This window comes from Phoca vitulina, unplaced genomic scaffold (assembly GCF_004348235.1).
Source record: "Phoca vitulina isolate PV1807 unplaced genomic scaffold, GSC_HSeal_1.0 scaffold3, whole genome shotgun sequence".
In the NCBI taxonomy this organism is placed as follows: Eukaryota; Metazoa; Chordata; class Mammalia; order Carnivora; family Phocidae; genus Phoca; species Phoca vitulina.
The window spans coordinates 65,646,986-65,666,661 of NW_022589706.1; positions in this window are offsets into that span (position 1 = coordinate 65,646,986).

The window sequence follows — 19,676 nt, forward strand, 5'->3', positions numbered from 1 at the left end:
CACAATCATAAAGGAAGACAATGTCAAACAGTTCGAGTGTAATGAAGACATTTTCAGAAAGGGAATACCTCAGCCTTTGAGGTAGATTGCTTTAAATCTAAGAGACTACATTAAGTTTTGAACTTCAAAGCATTTCCCAAGCCCTTTCCTCATACTTAGTGCCCTGCTAAAAGTCCAACTCTAATGATCAGTAGTAACTCACAGATATGTCTGCAATGGTATCAATTACCAGCGCTCTTTGGGTTTGTGGTGAGATACTATTTTGTATGGCTACAATTCAAACAAATACCAATGTTATTATCTACATAGCCTTTATTTAGGGTTTTAACGTATTTAGTCCATGGATTAGAGTGATGCAGACACCAAAGTAAAATTGACCCTAAAATTTAGGATAAAAGAAAAGTATATTAATATGCCAGCAAGAGGTTGATACAATCACATCAGGGAATGACATGCTCAAGATTTGCAAGTCTGAATTATTTACTGTGAGTATGTACTGTTTTTATATTTTAAAAAAATCTTTAAAAAATTACATGCTAAGGTTGTGATTGATTGTTTGCAAGCTTAGAACTATCCTACAATTTGGAGGTAGTTTACTGCCTTATGACAGTGAGTTTAAGCATCCTTAGGAAGTCAGTATTTTAATTTATATATATATATATATATGTATCTATATATACACATACGTATATATTTATTGAAGTATAGTTGACACGCAATGCTACATTAATTTCCGGTGTACGACATAGTGATTTGACAACTCTGTACCTTATGCTCTGCTCACCACAAGTGTAGCTACCATCTGTCGCCATATTGCACTTCACAACAGCACTGACTATAAGGAAGTCAATACTGTAAAATGTAATAAGTGAAAATTAGTACACTTGGGAATGAGCATGTGAATGGAAATTGAAAGAAGCAGGTTCATGCTGCAGTGTAAAATCCACAGTAAGGTAAGTGACCCTTCTGTAGAAATGGGATTGAAAGTGGACCTTTTTCTTCAGCACAGCCATGGCCAAAGGATGATTTCATCTTATATACTGCGATTGCGATTCATCCGGGAATATCTAAAGTAAAGGCAGCCTTTCATAAGGCTAGCGTAGCTTTATAAAAATGCCTATAAGAACACCCACATCCTCTGCTTTCCTTCTGTAAACATACGCTCCGAGGGTTGGGCCCCTGAGTAGACCCACCATGCCAGAGGAAATGGGTACCTGATACTGTTACAACCAATATTCTAGCCTGCAGAGAAATCTCTTAGAAGGTTCTCTGCCCATATATCTTTTTATCTCTAGGTCAATAAATAAATGAAAGTTTCTGAATCTTTAGAGCTGGGACCAGATCATTAATCTCATCCACTGAGATTCAGTCTGGAATAGCTATCCTTGAGTTCATACCATCACATGTATTTTTATGCTAATTTTATGTTTGGGGAGCACTATTCTTAATAATTAAACAGTTCTCAGTTTTAAACTGGACAAAGAAAAGAAAGGTAATATTGTTCTTAAAAATAAATGATTACCCCACTACACACCAAGTAGCCAAGGGAAAATACTGATAATACTGTATGCTGACAAGAATACAGGGAAACTGGATCTTTCATATATTGCTGGCTGAAATACAAAAGTGGACAATTAGTCTAGAAGATGTTTTGCAGTTTCTTATAGAATTAAACATATACTTATCATACAACCTAGCAATTGCACCCTTGGACATTTATCCTAGAAAAAGGAAAACTTATTCTACAAAAATCTATATACAAATGCTCTTAGCAGCTTCAATTGTAAAAGACCTAACTGGAAACAACCCAAATGTCCTTAAAAAGGTGAATGACTACAGAAATTAAGGTAAATCTGTGTAATGGGATACTATTTTGAAATACAAAGGAATTATTTACACCCACATCAACTTGGATAAATCTCAAGGCATTATGCTAAGTGAAAAAAGCCAATCTGAAAATATTACCTACAGTATGATTCCATGCATATTATATTCTTGAAATAGGAAAATGATAGGGATCAGATCAGTGGAGAACAGATGAATGGGGTTAGGGATGGGGGTGGATGGAAAAGACTATAAAGGGGTATCGAGGGAGTTCAGTGGTGATGAAATCTATATACTGATAACATTTCATAGAACCATACCAAGGGAGTGTATGTGAAAACCAATGAAATTTGAGTAAAGCCTATAGTCTAGTTAATAGTATTCCTGATTTTGATAATGTGCTACAGTTAAGTGAAACGTTACTTTAGGAGAAGCTTGGTGAAGGGTTCACAGGACCTCTCTATACTACTTTTGCAACTTCTTGTGAATCTATAATTATTTCAAAATAAAAAATTTTTAAATAATGATTATATTAACTCACCAACTATTACAGTCTATTTTTAAGTCTATTTTATTTTATGGGAGGTAATGCAAGGAGGGGCGAGAATGCCAAACCACTTTAATCAGAACCGTTCTGCTTTCATCTGTTTATCCCTCTGGGAAGACTTCTTGGATACAGTCTGAAAACCACTTCTAAAAGGTTATAGAAATTTTTTGAGACAATAAAAATAAAATCATGTGCAATAATTTAGTTTTTAATCAAGAAAAGTAGGTATGCTTTAGAAGGCCATTTGATTATTATTTATGGTAACAAAGGGTTATAGCTTCCAGGAGGAAGTGATTACAAATAGCCATGTATTTTATTTTTATTTTTATTTTTATTTTTTTTTAAAGATTTTATTTATTTATTTGAGACAGAGAGAATGAGAGAGAGAGAGAGCACATGAGAGGGGGGAGGGTCAGAGGGAGAAGCAGGCTCCCTGCCGAGCAGGGAGCCCGATGTGGGACTCGATCCAGGGACTCCAGGATCATGACCTGAGCCGAAGGCAGTCGCTTAACCAACTGAGCCACCCAGGCGCCCCAAATAGCCATGTATTTTAGACATCAACGAGAACTGGTTTGTTATGAAATTACAGACGCTGATGTTAACCATAGCTAACACATTGCTTGTTGCATTGCAGGGAAATGAAATTGTTGGTGGACCTTTCCTAGAAGTCATTTAAAACTAGCAGTTAGCTGGTAGAGCAGTGGTTTTTCGATCTGAGACCCAGTTAGGCAAGACCAGAACAGCTGCAAAACTACTCAGCTTGGCCTGACACAGGCTTTGTTGCCAATATAAACTGCATCTCTAAATACTAAAAAAAAAAAAAAAAAAAAAAAAAAATCTTCATTTGCTCCCATGAATTTCTGCCCTCCTGCAGAGACTGTGGACAGCAGAACAGTTTGAGGTGGCTGTCAGCTGCCTCATGCAGAGCTGTTTCTTGCAGCATCTGTAGAGGCAAAGCTTTCCTGGTAGGACCTGACCAGATGTGGTTTGGACCCTTCACTCTACATGCCCAACACACCTGCCCAGAGCCCCAGTCAGTCTCTTCTCCCAGTGACCGATGCCTGATTACGGCTGTGGCCCTCAGACAGGGCCTCTGGGTAATTACAGAGTTGGCCTTGTGCTTGTCTTCCAGGAAATGGCAAATACCACTTGCCGTGGTTTGTCTCGGGCGACTTCACTCAGGGAGAGCAGGAAGCAAATGCCATGTAAGGGCATCCTGCAGCAGCTGTTGCTTTTTGGCAGCTGGAAGGTAGACATGTTCTCTTTCACCATCTCCGCTTCCCCTTCCTAAATCAATTTGAGGCTTGTCATGAAGAAAAATTTGTACGTATACAGTGATCCTCAAAAGGACCTATGCTGGATAGTTGCTCTTGACCTTCCTCTACTTAAAGCAACTCAGAGAATGTTTTTGCAGCTAACTTTTTCAACACTATTATCTTACTGCCAAGTCTCCTGGAAAGTTTTTCAAAGCGTTTCTCTGCTTTCATCATTTGAGAGAATAGTAGCTTTATTAGCTTGCAGCCAAAAATAGATCTAAAAAATGTTAATTAGTTCCCAGAATTAAACTTACCAGCTGCAGAAACTCAACTCTTCTCTGAATTGTTAAATTTGGATGTGTGCTGTGAAACTAGATCAGGAGCATGTTGTTTGATGGGGCTGGGGGTGGGCAGGTCAGATAGGGTCTTCTCAGGTGTCCTCACCATCAGTTGTCCTTGGGTACTTGTCCCATTTTCCTACCATAAGAGAAATTTAATAGGGTGTTGTAATGTGAAAGAAAGCCATGGCTGGAAAAGCTCTGGGATGCCACAGGATATTATGTGGCCATTAAAAATAATGAATTAGAGCTAATCCAAACGCTTTTCAGCAATTCTCACAAATTATTGTTGAGTGGGGAATATAAGATGCAGAAGAGTGTGATACTATATGGGATACTCAGCATTGGTCTCTTTTGCTTGCAGGTTGTACATTTGGCAGGTGCAATAGTTAAATTAGCGTTGGTGAACGGGAGCATATTTTGGGCACATGCACAGTCTCTCTCCCCAAGACAAAGCTATTTCATCCATTTCCCATTGTGCTAGCAGTGGGTGGCTGCTGGCAGAGGATGAATAATGTCAACTGGCCGAGTCATTTTTGTCTACTCGGTTGTTTGGTGCCCCTTCCATGTTGGTGATCTTGGCTGGGTGTTATATGTTTTAAAGCTCTTCATACTTTATGCTCATTCTCTAATGTTCAGCTGTATGCCTGTCTCCCAGACTTCCTTTTTCCTGATATTCCAATTTTTCTGCTTTTAGACCCCTGTAGGGGCTTAACAGTGTTTCTCCCAAATTCATGCCTCCCTAGAACCTCAGATTGTGACCTTATTTGGAGTTAGTATTTTTGTAAATGTAATTAGTTAAAAAGCTTGAGATAAAATCATCCTGGATTTAGGGTAGGCCCTAAGCCCAATGACTGAGACTCTTACAAGAAGAGGGGAGGACACTGACACGTACATGGAGAAGGCAGTGTTGATGATAAAGGGAGAGACTGGAATGAGGAGTCCACAAACCAAGATATGCCAAGGATTGCTGGTGATCCCTGGATGCTAGGAGAAAGGCTTGGAATGATTCTTCCTTAGAGACCCCAGAAGAACTAACCCTACTAACATCTTGATTTCAGACTTCTGGCTTCCTTGAACTATGAGGGAATAAATTTAAGCTGCCTAATTTGCATGACAGCTCTAGGAAAAGAGCACAGTCCCTGACCAGCTGGCCAAGCATTTGCTACTATCTAAGAGTTCATGTATATTCTAACCTTATGTCCCTTCTCTCTTCACACAAAATGGATGATTAGGTACATAGCTTGAAGCTCTACCTATTGTGGTGATTTCCCTTATCACTGTCTTTCAAGGCTACTGCTTAAACATTTATGATAGCTGATTTCCCTCATAATAAATTTGACATATTAAACTAAAAAGATGGCACATTAAAAGATATTAAGAAAGTGAAAAAATAAATGAAGACAAAATATTGCAACACCTTGGCAAAGAACTGATAGCAAGAATACATAAAAAACATTTATAAGCTAATAAGAAGACCGCAATGAGATACCATTTAAAACCCAATCCGTTAGTTAACTGAAGAAGTCTAATATCATCAAATATTGGAGAAGATGTGGATATATAGGCTAGCTTATACTTTGTTGGTGGGAGTACAAATTGATTCAACTACTTTGGAAAAAAATTTGGCATTTTCTTTTAAAATTAGAGATTCATGTACCCTATATTAATAATTCTACTTACATACGTATAACCTTAAAGAAAAGTGAATGCAAGTGTATCCTAGAACTAGAATTTAAGTAAAAAGTAAGCTCCCAAAGATGAGATATTCCATAATACCCCACACCCCTTTAAAAAAGTTACAACTAAAACTGCCCTATATATATGTATATAAAAATATATATATAAAAGATTATTTATTTATTTATTCATTTATTTATTTATTTGACAGAGAGAGAGATAGCAAGAGCAGGAACACAAGCAGGGAGAGTGGGAGAGGGAGAAGCAGGGTCCCCGCCAAGCAGGGAGCCCGATGCAGGGCTCAATCCCAGGAGCCGGGGACCATGACCTGAACCGAAGGCAGACGCTTAACGACTGAGCCACCCAGGCGCCCCTGCCCAATATATTTTTAAGAAATACCTATATTGTGATAAAGCTATCATTCTAAAAAGCGAAGGGAATAATAGTAAAAGTTGCAGGATAGTGGTTTCTACTACTGGAGAGAGGCAGGGTATAAAATGGGGAGGAAAACATAGGTAAATGTTAGAAAGTTTGAATGTTCTCATTTATATGCTGGGTGGCATATATACAAGTATTTATTTTTTAATAAACAAATATGTAACTAAGTAAACAAACAAACAAACAAAACAAAGGCCAGGCCTGGACCAAGGCTGAGACTGTGTCATAGGCCAAACGTTATGATTAATGAGATTTTAGTATTGGAAACACAACAACTGGACTTCTGATTGTGGATACATTCTTCGTTGAATCAACATTGGAAGCGGGAAAAGCCCTGGACCTGAGACGGGAGGAGAGACAAGATAAGCTCTGAAAGATAAAGGGAAAGAAGGCCCAACATGGTCGCAAACGTGGCCTAAGGAGAGAGGCTTGTGAGAAGTCCCTATGGAGGATGGTCCAGGAGCTTGGAAAACAGAGATGTTTAGGGGTCCATTTTAAATTCTTTTCCTGTTCTAAGCTCTGATGTAAGTAATCGCCATTATCCAAAGCTCACAGTAAAAGTCTGCTGCATTGACGAAATAAATAATAATCATAAAGTCTTCATTCAATCACTCATTCATCACATGCATATTTATTGAGTTCCTACTGCATGTGGTATAGCACTAGGGGTATCACAGAAAACGCAACAGACCGAGTCTCTGTCCTCATGACATCAACATATAATTTTCCAGATGATGACAAATTCTAGGGCAAAAAATGAAGCAGAGTAAAGGAGAGGGAGATCCAGAAGTGGAGGTGAAATATATTAGTGTTATTTGGAGTGAATGAAGAGAACTTAAACACAGAGAGGACCACTGACACAGTGGGGTGAGAATGCAAAGGGCACAGTGAGTGGGGACTCAGAATTCTGTAGAAGCAGGAATTTGCAGTGACAGATGTCTAGGACAACAAAAATCTCTTTCAGAGTAAATCACAGGAACACTGGAAGAGGCTCTGGATTTCCCACTGCAATGTGGAATGTGGTTTGCAACATTTGGTTTGTATATTAAAGAAAAAGTTAATTCTAAAGGTTGGAGAACTTGCAACCACTGCCATTATACTTCCAACATTTTAACTATTAAGTTGTTTCTCTACCTTCTTTTGTATCAGTGGTTCTTACTCTAGAGGAGCAATAGAGGGGAGCATGGGCTTTTGCACTTTGAAAAAGTTTTCCAAGTAATTCTGCCTCCAGATAACCCCCTCCCCCATTCCCTCCTACCTCCATTGGTGAACATTTCTTATATACAACAGTGATTCCTAGTTTGGTTATCCTAGGGTAGCTCAAATAATCTCAGGTTACAAAATTGTAACAAAGTACTACATAAAATTTTTTTATTGATAACACATTTAATTAAAAAAACCCAACAGAGATTTTGTTTAAAAACAATAGTATTGTTAAATGAAATGTGAGAATCCTCATTGCCTTAACTCTGTTAGGAGTCCATTTTAAAAATCAGTTTTTGATCTTCTTTAAAAATAGCTCCATTTTTCCTGACATTATTTCCAATATATTGGAACTGAAACTGGACAAAATAGATCAATGTTGAGCTAACATAAAATCTCTCCTTTGATCTTTCTGTGTGTGTGTGTGTTTAAATTTATTGAATGCTTACTACATGTCAGGAATCATATTAAGCACATTGTATGTGTTATTTCATTTAATGTTCACAATATCCCCATGAGTTATATTCGTTAGTATCTCAACTTACAAATGGGGAGACTAAGGCACAGGCTCATGCAGCTAAGTACAGTGCTATTTTGTCACCAAGCGGTCTGACTCCTGAGCCCATAGCTTTAATTCCGAACATCACTCAACAGTAGTCAAACTAGAACACATAAAATACTTTTTCTCACAGGAAAGTGTAGTTCTTATTGACCCATCATTTTTTTTTTTTTAAGATTTTATTTATTTATTTGACAGAGAGAGACACAGCGAGAGAGGGAACACAAGCAGGGGGAGTGGGAGAGGGAGAAGCAGGCTTCCCGCTGAGCAGGGAGCCCGATGTGGGGCTTGATCCCAGGACCCTGGGATCGTGACCTGAGCCGAAGGCAGACGCTTAACGACTGAGCCACCCAGGCACCCCTTGACCCATCATTTTAAACTTTCTTGTTAAAATGCTTTGAAAAACATGCTACCTTGAATTTTCAAGGTCCTCCAAGTTCATGATTATCAGCTCATGAATGCTAGAAGAAGAGATGATTCATTGCTGCCCAAAGTAAGTGCAGCAGGTTCTTAGTGAAAACCCAAGTCCAGGGTTAGTTAATGACTAAATCTAAATGCCACATAGAATATGTCCTTTTATTTTTAGGGCTCCAGGAAATAAAGATATCCGGGTACCAGAACATTACAAACTCTCAGTCGGTTTTGCCAGACAGCATAACTTAAGCATTTTATTTTTAGTAGAAAGAACTCAGTCTTTGTGCCCTACAAATGTCATACAGTTTGCTTTCATACCATGTTGTTTCATCTGTGGTTATTACTTCTTAGGTACACAGATAGAAACTTTTGCTAGCATGGAATGAAACTTTTCCAAATTCCTATTTCCTTTCCTCACCACATTCCATAGTAAAACAGTAATTTAAAAAAAATATATCTCAGTTGCTTTTCCTCTTTCTACAGATATTTTAGTATTTCCAGGATTTGAAAACATGCACACACACACACACACACACACCTGACAATCCCTATCTCTTTTTTAATAAAAGTTTTGTGAGCTCATAATTTCTCTATTCTGGATTTTTCCCCGTAAGTCTTGTTTTTTTTTTTTTTTTTTTTTTTAATGTTTTATTTATTTATTCATGAGAGTCAGAGAGAGAGAGAGAGGCAGAGGGAGAAGCAGGCTCCCCGCCTAGCAGGAGCCTGATGCGGGACTCGATCCCAGGACCCTGGGATCCCGTAAGTCTTGTAACAAAGTTATCCTCAAGGGCATAAGCCAGAGAGGCTGTTTACAATTAGTTAAATCCAGGTCATTCTTTTTTTTTTTTTTTTTATCATAAACAGTTTCTAGTATCCCTGACATTAGAACTGGGTCCCCCAAAGCAATGTAGATAATATAGATTTTGTTTTGTTTTGAAACAAAACAAAAATTTGACAAACACCACTAACCCTGTGATGCACGCTAACTTAATTCCATTCTGTTAAAACAATGCTAATTGGGGCCCACTAAATTGATTTCACAACCCATAATAAGTGATGACCCATCCTTTATAAAGCAAGTGCCCCTGGCATTGCAGGACAGTGGTTTTCAAAACCTGGGTCACACATCAGAACTACTTGCAGAATTCTGCAGAAGTACAAATGCCCAGGTTTCACATAAGATTTATTAAATCAGAAAAGCCAGGGAGTTAAGAGAGGTTCCTGAAACTTTTTACTTGACAGATTTGGGAATACAGTTGGACTGGGGGAGTGACAAGAATGAGTTCACTTGTCACTGAGAAGTGAGATAAATGAAGTGCAGGGGTGGATCCAGGTTTTGTGGAGCCTGAAGCTTGTACAATTTTGGAGTTCTTTTTAAGAAACATAATACAAATTAGATAAGAAATATTTCTGTAGAATGAGAAAATAAAGCACAACAAATTAAAAATTTTATTTTATTTAGTTTTTAAGTTTTTATTCAAATTCCAATTAGTTAACATACAGGGTAATATTAGTTTCAGGTGTAGAATTTAGTGATTCATCACTTCCATACAACACCCAAATGCTCATCACAACAAGTGCACTCCTTAATCCCCATCACCTATTTAACTCATCCTCCCCCACCTCCCCTCTGGTAAGCAACAGTTTGTTGTCTATAGTTAAGAGTCTGTTTCTTGGTTTGCCTCTTTTTTCTCCCTATAATATTCATCTGTTTTGTTTCTTAAATTCCACATATGAGTGAAATCATGTGGTATCTGTCTTTCTCTGACTGACTTATTTCACTTAGCATAATACTCTCTAGTTCCATCCACATCATTGCAAATGGAAAGAGTTCATTCTTTTTTATGGCTGAGTACTATTCCATTGTGTATATATATACCACATCTTTATCCATTCATCAGTTGATGGACATTTGGGCTCTTTCCATAATTAATAAAATTGATAAACCCCTAGCCAGACTTATCAAAAATAAAAGAGAAAGGACCCAAATAAATAAAATCACAAATGAGAAAGGAGAAATAACCAACAGCACAGAAATACAATTATAAGAGAATATTATGAAAAATTATATGCCAAAAAATTGGACAATTTGGAAGAAATGGATAAATACCTAGAAACATATAAACCAAAACTGAAACAGGAAGAAATAGAAAACTTGAACAGACCCAGCAAAGGAAAGGAATCAGTAATAAAAATTCTCCCAGCAGGGGCACCTGGTTGGCTCAGTTGGTTAAGCATCTGCCTTTGGCTCGGGTGGCTTGGGTCATGATCCTGGGGTCCTGGGATCAAGCCCCACATCAGGGTCCTTACTCAGCAGGGAGACTGCTTCTCCTTCTCCCTCTCCCTTTGCCCTCCCACCCCCCGCTCATGCTCTCTCTCTCTCAAATAAATAAATAAAATCTTAAAAAAACAAAAGTCCACAGTCAGATGCTTCACAGGGGAATTCTACCAAACATTTAAAGAAGAGGTAATACCTATTCTTCTAAAACTATTCCAAAAATATAAACAGAAGGAAAACTTTCAAACTCATTCTATGAAGCCAGCATTACCCTGATTCCAAAACCAGACAAAGATTCCACTAAAAAAGAGAACTACAGGCGAATATCCCTGATGAACATGGATGCAAAATTTCTCAACAACATACTAGCAAATCAAATCCAACAGTACATTAGAAGAATCACTCATCATGATCAAGTGGGATTTATTCCTGGGCTGCAAGGGTGGTTCAATATTCCCAAGTCAATCAATGTGATACATCACATCAAGGATAAAAACCATATGATCATTTCAACAGATGCAGAAAAAACATTTGACAAAGTACAACAGCCATTTATGATAAAAACCGTCAACAAAGTAGGGAGAGAGGGAACATACCCTAACATCATAAAAGCTATATATGAAAAACCCACAGCCAATATCTTCTTCAATGGGGAAAAACAGAGCTTTTCCTCTATGGTCAGAAGCAAGACAGGGATGTCCACTCTCACCATTGTTATTTAACACAGTACTGGAAGTCCTAGCCTCAGCAATCAGAAAACAAAAAGAAATAAAAGGCATCCAAATCGGCAAGGAAGAAGTCAAACTTTCACCATTTGCAGATGACATGATACTCTATATAGAAAACTCAAGACTCCAACAAAAAATTGCTAGAACTGACACACAAATTCAGTAAAATCCCTTGATACAAAATCAACATACAGAAATCTGTTGCATTTCTATACACCAATAATGAAACAGCAGAAAGAGAAGTCAAGCTATCAATATCATTTACAATTGCACCAAAAACCATAAGATACCTAGGAATAAACCTAACCAAAGAGGTGAAAGACCTGTACTCTTATAACTATAAAACATGGATAAAAGAAATTGAAGACGACACAAAGAAATGGAAAAACATTCTATGCTCATGGATTGGAAGAAAAAATATTGTTAAAATGTCTATACTACCCAAAGCAATCTACACATTTAATGCAATCCCTATTGAAATAACACCAGCATTTTTTCACAGAGCTATAACAAACAATCCTAAAATTTGTATAGAACCACAAAAGACCCCAAGTAGCCAAAGCAATCTTGAAAAAGAAAAGCAAAGCAGGAGGCATCAGACTTCAAGTTATAGTACAAATTTAAAAAAGCTGACAAATCTCATGAACATAAATCCATAAAAATATTTTTATTAATTAACTGCCTTACATGGCCTCTTTTAATACTTTCTACATTATATTTATCAGATTCATACTCTTAAGTTTAGAGAGAATACAATAACTGTTTGGCCTTTCCTTCAGTATAGTTAATTGAAGCTTATTTTTTATTGATGATAGTTGAGAAAAGCTTCTTCCAGCTTCACAACTTGCTATTAAAAAATGTTATACTATTGTCTGTATTAGTTTGCTAGGGCTGCCATAACAAAATACTACAGATTGGGTGGCTTAAACAACAAAAATTTGTTTTCACACAATTCTGGAGGCTAGAAGTCCAAGATCAAGGTGTTAGTAGGTTTGGTTTCTTGAGACTTCTCTTCTTGGCTCACACATGGCCTCCTCTCTCTGTGCTCATGTGATTGCCCCTCTTTGTTGTCTGTGTCTTAATGTCTTCTTAGGAGGGTACCAGTCATACTGAATTAGGTCCCACCTTAATGACTCCATTTTAGTTAAATTACCTTTACAAAGGCCCTATCTCCAAATATAGTCACATTCTGAAGCACTGGGGATTAGAGACTCAATATATGAACTTTGAGGGAACACAATTCTGCCTGCAACATTGCCAAATTTGGGTAAATGTCTCTCAGTTTTCTTTCATTTATGAGCTAGAAGACTTCAGTACATTAAATTTTTTCCTGTGCAGTGATTGATTGTCAATACAATTGGTGATATATTAACTAGTTTGGTGTCTAAGTCCTCATTATACTGATTTATTGCTATATCTTTGTAGATGTCAAGTCTGCAAAAAGAATATTGAAAACATTTCCCAGTGATTCACATCTCCTTATTTAGATTTTCCAACAATCTGAGCATCTACATATTATTACTATTTGAAATTTATCACTTTCCCTTAATTAATTATGGCTTTTGGGATGTTCTAAAAAAGATTTTACAGTTCCCTTCTCAACATTAATTTCAACTTATTTTATTCTCATCTTTACTGCTTTTGTTTTATAGTGCATTAATTTTTATTGAACTTTAAAAAATTTATTAAATAAGTTTAAATTATAAAAGAGGGTATGCTTTATATAAAACCAAATCAGGAGTTTGCAATTTCTTCCTGTTTTTAAAAAACTAAACTTTTTGCTAGATTGAAACTGAGCTTTATCAAGTATGACATTTTCACACACAAAAAAAAGAAAAAGAAAAAATAATGTATGATGTTTTAATTGTATATGCTGCATCACTGAATATGTAATCTTGACAGGAGAGAATTTCCGTTTTGACAAGATAGAGATAACTGAATTCCCCACTACCATTGTGCATGTCTGATGTTGGAAGCACTTTTACAAACTAAACTCTACCTCTGTACATTTCAACTCTGTTTCTCATTGACAACCCACATGCTTCCAGTGCCAACTGCAATATGAGAGGCTTATTTCTTAAACTGGCTCTGTCCTGAAGCTTCATGATGCCAGGTTAGTTGGCACGGAAGGTGGTAGGGGTATTCCTGGAAGCCATTTCTACACTGGGACAACTAGCAATAACTTCACTATATATGGAAATGACTGTGAACCACATAAATATATCCCACTCAACTCAAACCAAATGCATCCCCATTTCACCTTTCACTTTAGACCGGAAAAGTGCCTGCATCAGTGGACGTAAGGAGAAGTTGGAGTAGAAAGAGAAGTCTTTACTGCTTATGGTTAAAATTTCTTACTTTTGCAGATTTTATAAAATCATATATAAATATGGTCAGGGTTCTGGAAGGAGTTATACTGGTGAGAACTCTGAACCTTAAGCTTCATTGTCTTTGTGGAAATCTAACCCTGTGAAATGTGCAGGAGCTCTGCTGTCCCCATACCATGAATGTCATTTGAGATTTCCACCTAGTACAGGGCTTGCCTTCAGGTTGGTGCTAGTCCATGCAAAGGTTTCAATATTATAAAATGAAATGAAGGATGCCTGGGTGGCTCAGTTCGTTAAGCGCCTGCCTTTGGTCATGATCCTAAGGTCCTGGGATCGAGTCCTGCATCGGGTTCCTTGCTCGGCAGGGAGCCTGCTTCTCCCTCTGCCTGCCGCTCCCCCTGCTTGTGCTCTCTCTCTGGTAAATAAATAAATAAAATCTATGAAAAAAATAAAATGAAATGTAAAGGATAAAGACAGTGTGATATATACCTATCACATAGAGTTGTCAACTGTTCTCTTTTGAGGACTGTCATTTTTTAATGAGAGTACATCCTTCCTATTTGGTGTTAAAATATCCTTCCTTATTTGAAGTATTGATGACAATAGAGAGTACATTTTAAGTTTGCCAATTTATATCAGTCCCTTCATGTTCTGGCTCCGTTATCATAAATTCCTTCATTTTCAGCATGTATGGACAGGGAGAGAGAAAGAAAATGAAAGATTGCATGGGACAATTGATGGCCAGGTATAGTATAGAAGAGCATTTACCTGTTTTGCCTACATTTCTTTGATCAGAATTCAGTCCTGTGGTCCCACCCTAGATGCTTGAATAGCTGGGAAATGTGTGCATAGGAAGGGAATGCATTAGTGAACCATAGCATTTTCTGTATCAGACTGTCTTTTCCTGGATTCTAATAAAGTTTTAAGCAGTAGGAGTAAGACACGATCATGTTTTTAGGCCTTTAATCTAACTATGTCATTATCTTTTGCCACATAAGATGACAACCTCAATATCTAGCATATTAGTTTTCTATTGTGTAACAAATATTACAAACTTAGTAGCTTAAAATAACATCCAATTATTATCTCACAGTTTCATGGACTTGGCTGGATTCTCTGCTCAGGGTGTTACAAGCCAAAATCAAGGTGTTGGCAGGTATGTACGTTTTTCTGGAGGCTCTGAGGAATTATTCACTTCCAAACTCATTCAGGCTATTGGCAGAAATCAGTTCCTTGAAGCTGTAGGACTGAGGTTCTGATTTCCTTGTCTCGGTGGCTTCCTCCATCTTCAAGCTAATGTACATCTTCAAGCCAATGATACATCAAATACTTCTCATGCTTTAAATCTCTCTGCCACCTCTTCTGCTTTTAAGGTCTCAGTGGTTACCCTGGCTCCACCAAAGTCATCCAAGATAATCTCCCTATTTTAAAGTCAACTGATTCATAACCTCAATCATATGTGCAAAGTCCTTTTTGCCATGTAAGGTAATGTATTTGTGGATGTAACACCAGGAGGCAAAGGTCATAGGAGCCAACATTTTGCTTAGCACACCAGGAGTATCCTCCAGGTTTAGCCTTCCTTTTCCTTTTATTGATTTTCTAAATACACTAGGCCCCAAGAGACTTCCAGGACCTTGCCAACCTTGCAGCCTGAAATACCAAATGTCATCAGGCTTTCTCCTTTGTCCAATTACAGGTGTATGCAGAGGTGTGGGCAAGTGTATATCACTACTCTCTGGCCAGGTATAGAGGGAACTGGTGCTATAAATGAGGGGGCACCAATGAGCTTGATTCTTCCCTATTCTAAAAAGCAAGGACATTGTGCTGTGGAGCTGCTACAATTTCACTTCCACTCTCACTGTTATCCTTACCCATAGGGCTGTGATATTAACAACAAACAACAACAAAAAGCCCAGGGTCCTGAGGCCCACACCAGCCTTGGTTGCACTGGGGCACAGAAAAAAAGCCACAGTTTAAAAGGGCCAAGGAACTGTGGGAATGTTCCCTCCCCTTCCACCTTAAAAGCCCAGACCAGAGGAGGGTCTGATTCATGGTGAGCTTGTGACCTTAGTGAGCCCAGGGTCCACAAGCCTATACCAGCTGCCTTGTGTGCTGGGGCACAAAAAATAAGATGTGGTTTTGGTGTGTGTGTGTTTTGATTTTTACTGTTTTATTTTACTTTTTAAAATTTGTCTTGCTTTTATTTTTTTCTTTTTAGTTTTGTTCTTTTCTTTCTTGTGCTCTTTTTCTCTCTTCTTTTTTTCTTCTCCTTTTCCTTTTATTATTTTTCTCTTTTTTATTCTTCCTATAAAAAGCCATGGTTTAAAAGAGTAACTACAGCTGCAGCCCATCAGCAAGTCACCAAGCACACAGACTGCATAAGGGTCACCATACATGAGACCACTCCTTCAACTTGAGGAGAAGTAGCCAGTTTGCTTAATCCATAGAAACAAACACAGAAAGCCAAGCAAAATGGGGGGACAGAAAACTACAAACCAAAAGAAAGAATAAGAAAAAAAAACCTCAGTAAAAGAATGAAATGAAACAGATAAGCAATATGCCTGATAAGGAATTTAAAGTAATGTTCATATAGATACTCACTGGGCTGGAGAGAAGAAAGGAAGAACTCAGTGAGACTTTCAATAAAGAGATAGAAAATATTAAAAAGAACCAATGAGAGCTGAAGACTACAATAACTAAAATAAAAAACACTCTGGAGGGAATTAACAGATTAGAGGATGCAAAAGAACATACCAGGGATCTGGAAGACAGGGCAATGGAAAGCACACAGGCTGAACAGCAAAAAGATAAAAGAATTTTTAAGAATGAGGAAAGATTAAGAGATCTCCTGGACAACATCAAGTGGACAAACATTTGCATTATAGGGGTCCCAGAAAAAGAGGAAGAGAGAAAGAGAGATAAAGGAAACTTATTTCAAGAAATAATACCTGAAAATTTCTCTAACCTAAGGAGGGAAACACACAGCCAAATCCAAGAAGCACAGAGAGTTTGAAATAAGATGAACCCAAGGGAGTCCATATCATGGCACAAAATAATTAAAATGCCAAAGGTTAAAGATAAAGAGAGAATCCTAAAAGCAGCAAGAGAGAAACAAAAATTTACCTACAAGGGAGAACCTATAATCTACAGGAAAACCTATAAAGCTATCAGTTGATTTTTCAGCAGAAATTTTGCAAGCCAGAAGACAGTGGCATGATATATTTAAAGTGCTGAAAGGAAAAAACTTACAACCAAGAATATTCTACCCAGTAAGTTTATTATTCAGATTTGAAGGAGAGATAAGAGTTTCCCAGATAAACAAAAGACAAAGGAGTTTATCACCACTAAACCAGCCTCATAAGAATGTTAGAGACTTCTTTAAGTGAAAAGAAATGGCCATAATTATAAGAAAAATATGAACAAAAAGATGTAAAATACGATAACATATGTGTTTGAACTTAAATGACCATCAAATTAATATGGACTGCTATTTACTTAGGATGTTATATATGAACTTCATGGTAACCACAACCCAAAACCCATGATAGAGCCACAAAAAATAAAGAAAAGCCAAATAAAACACTATAGATACTCACTGATCACAAAGAAAGGGAGCAAGAGAAGAAGAAAGGAACAAAGAGGAGTTACAAAAACAACCAGAAAACAAATTTTAGAATTGGCAATAAGCACAAACTTATCAATAATTACTTTAAATGTAAATGACTTAAATGCTTTAATCAAAAGACAGAGTGGTGGAATGGATAGAAAAATAAGACCCATCTACATGCTGCCTAAGAAAAGATTCACCTCAGACCTAAAGATGCATACAGACAGAAAGTGAAGGGATGGAAAAATAACTTTTTCACCATGCAAATGAAGTGAAAAAAAAAAAAAAAAAAAAAAAGGCCAGGGTAGCAATACTTATATTACATGAAATACCCTTTAAAACAAAGACTGTAACAAGAGCAAAGAAGGGCATTACATAATGATAAAGGGATCAATCTAATAAGAGGATATAACAATTGCAAATATCTACACAACCCAACACTGCAGCACTTAAATACATAAAGCAAATATTAACAGACATAAAGAGAGAAACTGATGGTAATAGAGTAATAGTAGGGAACCTTAACACTCCACTTACATCAAATGATAGATCATCCAGACATTAAATCAGTAAGGAAACAATATCTCTGAATGACACATTGGACCAGACAGACATAACAGATATATACAGAACATTCCATCCAAAAACAACAGAATGCACATTCTTTTCAAGTGCACATGGAACATTCTCCAGAACAGATCACATACTAGGCTATAAAACAAGCCTCAATAAATTTAAGAAGATTAAAATCATACCATGCATCTTTTCCAACCACAATGGTATGAAGCTACAAATAAATCACAAGAAAAAACCTGGAAAAAACACAAACACATGGAGACTAAATAACATGATACTAAATAACCAATGGATCAATGAAGCAATCAAAGAAGAAATAAAAAAAAATACACAGAGACAGGGGCACCTGGGTGGCTCAGATGATTAAGCGTCTGCCTTCGGCTCAGGTCATGATCCCAGGGTCCTGGGATCGAGCCCCACATCAGGCTCCTGGCTCAGCAGGGAGCCTGCTTCTCCCTCTCCCCCTGCTCATGTTCTCTCTTTGTATCTTTGTGTCTCAAATGAATAAATAAAATCTTAAAAAAAAAAATACACAGAGACAAATGAAGATGAAAACACGATGGTCCAAAATCCCTGGGACACAGCAACAGGAATTCTAAGAGGGAAGTATATAACAATACAGGCCTACCTCAAGAAACAAGAAAAAACTCAAACAATCTAACCTTATGCCTAAAATAACTAGAAAAAGAAGAACAAAGCCCAAGGTGAGTAGAAGAAAGGAAATAATAAAGGTCAGAGCAGAAATAAATGATACAGAGACTAAAAAAAAAAATCAATGACTAATGATGTACTGTATGGTGACTAACATAACATAATAAAAAAAAATCAAGGAAACCAAGAGCTGGTTCTTTGAAAAGATAAATGAAATTGACAAATCATTAGACAGACTCATCAAGATAAAAAGGGAAAGGACCCAAATAAACAAAATCATAAATGAGAGAGGAGAAGTAACAACTGATACCATAGAAATACAAAAGATTATGAGAGAATACAATGAAAAATTATAGGTCAACAAACTGGACGACCTAGAAGAAATGGACAAATTCCTAGAAACATACAGGCTTCCAAAACTGAACCAAGAAGAAATAGAAACTCTGAATAGACTGATAACAAGTAATGAAATTGAATTGGTAACAAAAAAACTACCAAAAAATAAAAGTCTAGGGCCAGATGGATTCACAGGTGAATTCTACTATACTTTTAAAAAAGCGTTAACCTATTCTCCTCAAATTATTCCAAAAAATAGAAGTGGAAGGAAAACTACCAAACATCTTCTATGAGGCCAGCATTACCCTGACACCAAAACCAGATAAAGACACTATACACACACACACACGCACACACATGCACACACACACACACACCTACAGCCAATATCCTTGATAAACATAGATGCCAAAATCCTCAACAAAATATTAGCAAACCACACTTCAAAAATACATCAAAAAGACCATTCACCATGATCAAGTGGGATCTATTCCTGGGATGTAAATGTGGTTCAATATTCACAAATCAATGTCATACACCACATCAACAAAATGAAGGATAAAGATCATATAATCAAGTCAATAGATGCAGAAAAAGCATTTGACAAGAGTCAACATCCATTCATGATAAAAACTTTCAACAAAATGGGGTTAGGGGGTGCCTGGTTGGCTCAGTCATTAAGTGTCTGCCTTTGGCTCAGGTCATGATCCCAGGGTCCTGGGATGGAGCCCCTCATCGGGCTCCCTGTTCAGTGGGAGGCCTGTTTCTCCCTCTCCCACTCCCCCTGCTTGTGTTCCCTCTCTCACTGTGTCTCTCTCTGTCAAATAAATAAATAAAATCTTTAAAAAAACCCAAAAAACCCAAAATGGGGTTAGGAGGAACATACCTATAGGCCATATATGAAAAACCCATAG